Below are 8,440 nucleotides of genomic sequence, written 5' to 3' on the forward strand. Positions count from 1 at the left end.
ATGTGGAACAGTATCAGTACAAGAGAAGACTGCAATATCAGATCTGGATGCTCTAAGAAATTCTCTTGGTAGAACTTGGACAAAATACAACAGATGGTGTATAGACAAGCTTTTGGGAACTAATCACAAGGATTTTTCTTTGAAAGCTCCAACTTCCTCATTAGGAAAAGGACTGAAGCGTATTAATTGCTTGTTGAGTTGCCCTCTTTAACCTTCTTTAGCTAAAATAAAAAAAATAAAAAAAATCCAAGAATGCCTAAGAACAGGTATTTCCACCTGAGATTAATAAAATCTAATTGTGGTTAAAATTTAATTGTGGTAAAAAGCACTGGAAAGATTTTACCTGGAGTGCCGTTGGATAGGTAGCAGTGGAATATGTATGAAAAGTCCATCTGGGGTCAAGAGAGCATTTCATTTAAATGAAATCTAAAAGAGTTTGAAGTTTTTATTTCAGCAGATTGGAAGTCCCAAGGGCCTGTGATTGCACTGTCTGATTGCTTTGAGTTCAGAACCAGGAAGGAAACTCGCTGTTTCAATAAAGGCTGGCATAGAAACAAAGATGTATAAGCCAGTCTTGGATGAATTTAAAGTGGAAATTAGAAGAAATACTTTGGATCAATGAAAAGAGTTTGGCTAATTTAATAACATCATCTGATGACATGTATGTGTTTTTTGTGGACAAAAGAGCTGCTGTATCCCAGCTGGCACTCAGAGAGCAGTGGCTTTAGCTCACCCAGAAGTTCTCTAATGTTCTTGAACCTGTGCAGGGAAGAAATAAAAAATGAAGATCAATACAGTGCTCATTCCTAATTTCATCATTTAGAAACAGCATGAAGTGCTTCCTCACGGGACCTGTTCAGGAATATAATATATGCTGTGAAACTATATCCTCGCTACTCTTGAGAGGATTTTCCATCATATGACACTAAAAATATCTCTGAATCCACAGTTGATGAGTTTAATTACTCATCAGCTCTTTACATTACAATTCATTACCCTGAGGTAATAAAGATAAAATAAAGCATTTAGATGCCATTGTGCCATTGTTACAGCGTGTTCAGCAGATTGTCTCTAATCAGAGCTGCTTGTGTTTATGCAGCATAATTAATAGAAACATGAGAGCGCTGTCCTGAACGAACCAATTTTAACAGGTGCCCAAGCTGCTGCTTGTCTTTCATTTTCTCCTACTTTTCCATAAGGATGGCTAGTTTAATTACAGAATTTAATGAATTATATTTGTTGATCATTCATTTTAAAGTCACAGTTCATTTTTTATTTGTGGTTATTTTATTATATATTAAAAATATGCCCCTAAACCACATTAGTTATGGCTATAGTCCGTTCTGTATCACCCTTGATACTAAAATTTTGTCAGAAATTATATTTTAGATAATAAGGCTCTGTAGAAATCAACATTATATTACAAGCAATGAGTTCTATATCAATATATTATGCATAACTAAAAGACTTTGTTATTGGCAAATTTATTTTGAGTGTTTGTGACACCTGTGTGGTATATTACAGCTGAAGTGAAAGCGCTGGTATAAATGGTAATCTCAAATCTTTCCTGATTACTAACAGACTTTGATTCTTTACTCAAAATCATAGATGACTGTAATCTATAAATTAGTTTTTTTCTCTGTTATGATCCAACACATGGAAGTTGCACACCAGCTGTCAAGGAAGCCTGGCACAAAACAGCCTTTGTGATATGGGCCTGTAAAGCCATTACCCTTAATGATATGATTTTATTTAGCCCAAAAAACTATTTTTGATCCTTGGTCCTCTTTTTCAGAGCAATCAATAAATCAAATCTCAAATGTAAAGATGACAAACATCAATTTGGGAAGCACCACAGCATCCAGGGACCTCTGGGGGAAAGACCAGCACAAAACACATGAGAACTGGAAACAGGACAATTTCTTCCATCACTAACACTGGTCAAACATCTCTTTTGTGATGGAACGATTAAGAATTTTTTTCCTTTCTGAAAAGCAAAATTAAAACAAGTCAAATGCAGACTAGCAGTATCTGATATCCAGGGATTTAATACTATTTAAATATTCTATTTTAGAAAATAGACTACCTTTCTTGCTTGTGCATACAAGAGAAAAATATTTTCAATTATAATGTTAACATAACATATTAACATTTATTAATAATTGCCTTAATATTTGCTAATTATAATCCTTTTCAGTCAGGAGATCACTTTTTTCAGATGCTAATTTTGTCATTAAAAAAGTCTTCATTTTTTTAGGGCAGTGCTCTCACTGTTGCTCCCAGCAAGCATGTGCTTACCAATTAAAGACTGACCTGGTCTACCCTTCTTGCTGCTTCATACACTGTTGTTATTATATAGCATTTATTCTGTCGCTTTCAGCACTGCAATCAATAGCTGTGATCACAGCCAAGGATGTTACATGACTATATGACCCAGATATACAAGTCTGGGACAAAAAAAGCCCTGACAGTTTGGAGAGCCTCATATTTTGATTTAGTTTGCTCTAAGAAAAAATATTTTTCTAGAACAAGTTGAAGGCTTTGTAAATTCCCTGTGAAGTCATGGGATAGTTGTTCTAATCCAGGCTTCCAGCTCCCTGCGTAGTGAGCACATGTAAGGGGTTTTCATTAAAACAAAGGGGAAGAGTCCTCATTGTAACAGACCAGAGAAATCCCTAAGAAATGTGTTTTTCAGGTTTTTGCAGCATGGCTCAAGGCATGACTGATGTATACCATGGACTATACTGGACCCAGAAATGAGCTGACCCTTACGTGTCCTATTGTGTTTGAAAGATGAAGGGGATTCATGACCACTATGGATGTACTAAATACTGGAGATAAAGAATTCACTATGAAACATTAAATAATCTCTTATTGATCCTATCCTGTTTCATTTGTGTTTGTAAACTGTGCTCTTTCATTAAACATTTTCATTGTAAACAGGAGATAAGTAGTGTTCTTTGGGTTACATAAAAGGTGGTGACAAGCATCTTTGCCAGTGCCTGTCTCTGTCATGTACTCATGCTGAAAGGTCATTATTCTGAGGTCTCAAGTATTGTAGCATGTGGAGAAAATCTGGAATATACTTCATGTGGCTGACATAGAAGTGCTATTTTGGGGCATTGTTATGATTTAATTTATGTAATTTAATTTATTTAATGAATTCAGTATGCTGACTTATCTAAGCTAGATTTTAAAGAGCTCAGCTGGGCACTGGAAATGGCAGATCTTTGTTCCTAGGGTCATACAAACTGAAGGGAATCTTCCTCTCCTTTCAGCCCACCTTTCAGCTTAGTCAAGTTCACTCATTTGGATATTTCTGTAGGACATTGCACTTTTGTCATTAAGCATTTACTGTCTTTTGCATAAATGACTAGTTTCTACCCCCAGGATAATTCTGCCATGGTCAAACTCACAATTGCAAAGGGCTTGAAGTGTGGGGGATCCTTCAGTTTCTAGTTCAATATGCTCCAGACTTTGCTATTTCAGTTGTCTGCCCTACTTCTTGCCTAAGCAGTATAATATGTGTTAAAGTAAATTTATGCAGTCACTGTAGGAAAAAAACTTTTAGAGCATGATGAAATGCTAGGATTTCATATACTGGCCACTAATATTATTAGGAATAGGATTAAGGCCTAGTGAAACTCTTGAGTTTGTTCCATGTCATTTCAAATACATGCAGAACTGGGTACAAATTACATAATTGCTTCTTCAAGAGCAGTATCTCAAGTGAATTATTTTAGTTTAGAAGTGAAATATTGCATAAACAGTGCCTCCAGAATATAAGGACTTAAGGTTTTTGGCACAAAGATCAGGATAAATGAAATTTTTTTCAAATTATCAATGAGCTCAGTAGTTAATAGGTTTTGTTTTCTACAAGGGTTAGATTCTCAAGCCTATCAACCCATCAGCTGGCAAACAATAAATAAAATAAAAATGGTTCTAAATAAATAAAAAATGGTTACATTGAATTATCCTGTCCTCATCAACTGAAGCAACAGTACATGTCAAGTCTCTTTCATCCCAAAGAAAATCCCTAGACCCTCCATCCTAGTAAGATGTCTACCTGGAGAAAGAAGTGGAAACCATATTTAAACTATGATTTGGAGAGATAATTTTCCTGCTTCTATTAGTTGTTTTTTCTAACAATATCTTTATCCATGTAAAATATTTTTTGTTCCCAATTAAAATACATTACAGACTTTTCTACTTTTGTTTCATGGCCTTTCAAAGGCTTCAGAAATCAAAATGTGCATCATGCAGTCCAAGCACTTATGATGCTGAGACATGGGGACAAAACTGTGGATACAACAAATATTTCAAGTTTTATTTTCTTTTATGGTTAGAGGATGCAACTTATAAAATTATTTATATCAGAGAGATATATGTGGCTAATCCAGTTTCATTCCTTCACATCTGGATGAATTTTGAATGTACAGAAAGGTGTCCAGAGAATTCATGCAGGAAAATAGATTATTCTGGGACAGGAGAGAGAACCCTGCACTTGAAAATAAAGTCTGCTATATGTGTTCATATGTGATGTGAAAAGATGAAGGTGAAATTTTTTTTTTTCCTTCTTCAGTTTGAACTTTCTGCTGTAGGAAAAATCCCCAGACAACTAAAAGAATAAACCCAGTGTTCCTATGTTTGAGCACTGTTTTTATTGTAAAAATTCTTGATTTTTTGGATATCTTGAAATTAGTATCCTTCTGACTTCAAAAGAGGATGATGTTTCAGTATAGATGCTCCTTTGAGCAAGAACAGGCACATTATTTAAGAACTAAATGGAGAAGGAGCTCCTTAGCAAAATAACAAATGAATGCTAAATGCTAAAATCTGTATGAAGCTGGTACGAATTAGCTGATATTAGTCTGTACAATAACACTTTCATTTTCATTGCTGTGATGTTACAGTATGAATGCTTCAGGCCACGTGTATAATGCAAAGCCTCTTCTGTAAATTCATTTTAGGTGACAGTGTTTTTAGCAAGTGACAGTTCTAAATATAGCCTGATGAGTAAAAAGACATTGCCCTTACGATTGGCTGATCACATTGCCACAGTTTTTTTTTCCTCTTCTCTATTACCATTTCAAATACCAAAAATAAAATGAAAAAAACCACTCAAACCCACAAATAAAAGAACGGCTCTTTCTCTGGAGGGCTTCTCTTGTAAATAATGATAATGCCTTATGCAAGGGTGACATAAATTTGTTTCAGATTATTTTTGCTCAATTTAGTGTTCATCTTTAGAAGTATGATTGGATAGGAAATTCACAGTACACAAGTGCTGTACTGATGATCAAATGCACATATTTACAGTGTCCATGTGTTTGCTGTGTACCTGATGAAGGGAGGAGGAACACACAGAAATGAGTGTACTGCAGCCCTCTGAACAGCATGGGCTTTAAATTGAACAGGCTCTAAGGGGATGATTTACACAAAGGATGTTTTTAACCATGCAGTTCATTTCAGCTTGACAAAAGTGAACAGAGCAGCACTCACAGTATGTTGGGCGTTGGAGAATTTTCAAGACACGGTGTGTTATCTTAATTTGGAGAGAAGTTTTATAAAAAAACATTCACTTAGGAGTTGGGCTTGACTGTCCTTGTGGGTCCTTTCCAGTACAGAATATTCTGTGATTCTGTGAAAAGAAAACAAGAAAACAAATGTGATTAGTGAAAAAACTCTACTTTTTTTTTTTGGTAACAATATGTAATTCTAAAAATTAACATTTAACATAGTATAAGTGGAAAAATAAAAGAAATCTCATGTTATTTGCAAGGACACATTAGTATCTTTTCACATTATTTGTTACTTTCATTATAGAAGTGCTACCAATTTTATGAAGTTCCAAGAAAGAGGAAGGAGCTGGGCCATGCAAAACCAGCCACAGGTGGACCTGTAAATGAGAAGGTTCATTTTATCTACCTTAGAGGCTGCCACTGCTTATCATAATAAAAGCAACATCCTGTGTTCCAAGTAGCACCCCATGGTTTATGCCTTTCATTTAAGCCTTTCCTGGCTTCCAAATGCTCGCCTCTGCCAGGAAGGATGTACCATGACTAGTAAAATAAACCTCTGCCTGTATGGGCGGATTATAGTGAGGTCTCTGTGTTCTGAAATGGTTCTACTCACTGGAAACAGCATCTGCAATCTTCCAGACTTGTTTCAGGTTCTCTCCAAATTCCACCCAGACTAGGTTTTTGGTTAAGCATTTGTGTTCACAGAGAGGTAAGTGGATTGCTGTATGGGAAATAGAGAAAATACAATAAGGTTCAGCATCATGTATCATGTATTGCTTCTCTGCCCTGTCCCACCACTGATCCCTGACATTTCTGCAGAGCCAGTGACTGACCACTGGGGCTGTGTGCATGTTAGGATCAAGTAAATGACTTTCCTAAGCTTGGCACTTTCCCTTTTTATGTCACATGTACCTTGTGACTTGGTGCGTTAATATGTAGGCTTGAGGTTTTCCAGGTTTTGGAAAATTGTGTTTAATCTCTAAAGGGTATGTGTGCTCTGGTTTGCAATTTGAACAGCTGCATTTCAAAACTATTTCCTATTTAATTGTATTCAAGAATTTAACTATAATCCTCTGAAGAGGCTATGTAAGAAGAGAGATTTTTAATGAAGGACAAAAATAACCCCTTTGTATGTTCATGAGTGTGAACATATGATGCAATCTGCCCTCCACTAGTCTGCCTTCTAATTATGTGTCCATGAAGTTCAGAGATGATGCCAGAAATAGTAATAATGATAAACTATTTCAAGTTCATCATCCTAAGAGCAGGAATTTGGGACCTGTCACAGTACATTTTTTATTAAGCACCCAGATTAGGCCAGTGAACTGTAAGAGAGGCTCTGAGGAGAGATTCTGTCATTCCCTGACACAGCTGAAATGTGGCCATTCCCTCCATGAGCCCATCAGAGATGTTTGTGTGGCTATGCAGATTCATTTCCACATCCATTTGAAGCCTGCACCTCCTGAATAGCAGCCACATATGAAAATGTTGATATGTGGCTCACAGAAGTGGGAAACCAGCAGCTCCTGGGCTGGCAGGGTTATTCAAAAGGAGTGTGGTCAAGCTGTGAGAGGTGATTCTCCCTCTCCATTACTCTTGTGAGACCCAACCTGCAATACTGTGTACATTTTTGGTGTCCCCAGCATAAGAAAGATGTGGAACTGTTGGAGCAAGTCCAGAGGAGGATTGTGAAGATGGTAAGGGGACTAAGAGGACAGGCTGAGAGAATCGTAGCTGTTCAGCCTGGAGAAGAATGGAGACCTCTTAGCAACCTTTCAGTATCTGAAGGGGGCTATAGGGAAGCTGAAAGATGACTCCTAGGAGCTGTAGTAACAGGACAAGGAGTAATGTGTTCAGTCTGAAAGAGGGGACATTTAGGTTAGATGGAAGAAATCTTTGTGAGTGTTCAGTGACACACTGAACCAGGTTGCCCAGAGAAGTTGTGGGCACATCATCCCTGGAAGTGTTCAAAGCCAGGATGGATGGGGCTCTGAGCATCCTGGTCTAGTGGAAAGTGTTGTTGCTGCCCCTGGCAGGGGTGTTAGAACTAAAGGATTTATAAGATCCCTTCCAACCCTAAGCATTCTGCGATTCCCATCAGCAGCAAGCCTTGCACAGCTCCCAGGGTTTGGCCAGGATGTGGTGTTTGATTCACCTGGGAAACAGCCTGTCCACAGCTCACCAGCTCCGGCCGGGTCACCGTCACAGGATCCCCTCACAGCGCCCGGGGCTCGGCAGGGCCACATCAGCCGTCCAAGGCACTGTACTCTGCTGTCCCTGCTCCCCATTCTGGGTTTGTTCCCTCCCAGCTCTCTCCCAGAGCGAGGAGAGATTCCCAAGAGCCGTCGGGAGGGCCGTGCCCCTCAGGATCCTGAGCTGTCCTGGCTGGAGCTGCCCGCCAGCCCGGCCGCCCTTGGCGCCCCTCAGGGCCGCTGGGCCCGCGCGCACGGCCTGGCCCGCGGCTCCCTCGGCCTAACCAATCTTGATGTTGAACAAAAGCATTGATCTGTCTGGGATTTTGGCTGACTTCGTTCCATCAAGATCGAGAAGTCTACTCAATTCAAATCCTCCAAAATACTAAGGGTAGCAGAATGTGTTCTTGCAAAAATGTAACTCACAACAGAATGCTTCACACCATTTTTTTTGTCCTCCCGAATGGTGTTTAGAAAAGCCACAAAACTTTCTTCCCTGTATTTTCTTTAAAAAGCCTAGCTTTATACATCTCGCTGCTGACAGGCTATGTTGTGATGTGTCAGTTTATGTTGTGTCAATTGCCTCTGGTTATATAATGTGCCATGATATGACTAATGCAGCCCAACATGAGTCACCTGTCGTGACAGCTTTATGCTCTCAAGAAACCTCTTTGCCTTCCCTTTAGAATATTTTCTTGTTATTGTTGTTTTATTTTTCCTAAAGAT

At 38.4% G+C, this 8,440-nt stretch overlaps 1 long non-coding RNA gene across 1 annotated transcript; it reads right to left on the reverse strand.

Annotated features, from left to right (window-relative positions):
- Positions 1-615: 615 nt before the first annotated feature.
- Positions 616-7,975, reverse strand: LOC111930473 (uncharacterized). Its single transcript, XR_002865197.2, has 4 exons — positions 7,678-7,975; positions 6,136-6,243; positions 5,503-5,641; positions 616-759 (listed from the first exon to the last, which is right to left on the reverse strand). It is a non-coding gene; the product is annotated as an uncharacterized LOC111930473 (long non-coding RNA).
- Between the last annotated feature and the right edge of the window lie 465 nt (positions 7,976-8,440).

This window comes from Cyanistes caeruleus, chromosome 6 (genome assembly GCF_971803275.1).
Source record: "Cyanistes caeruleus chromosome 6, bCyaCae1.hap1.1, whole genome shotgun sequence".
NCBI classification, from domain to species: domain Eukaryota; kingdom Metazoa; phylum Chordata; class Aves; order Passeriformes; family Paridae; genus Cyanistes; species Cyanistes caeruleus.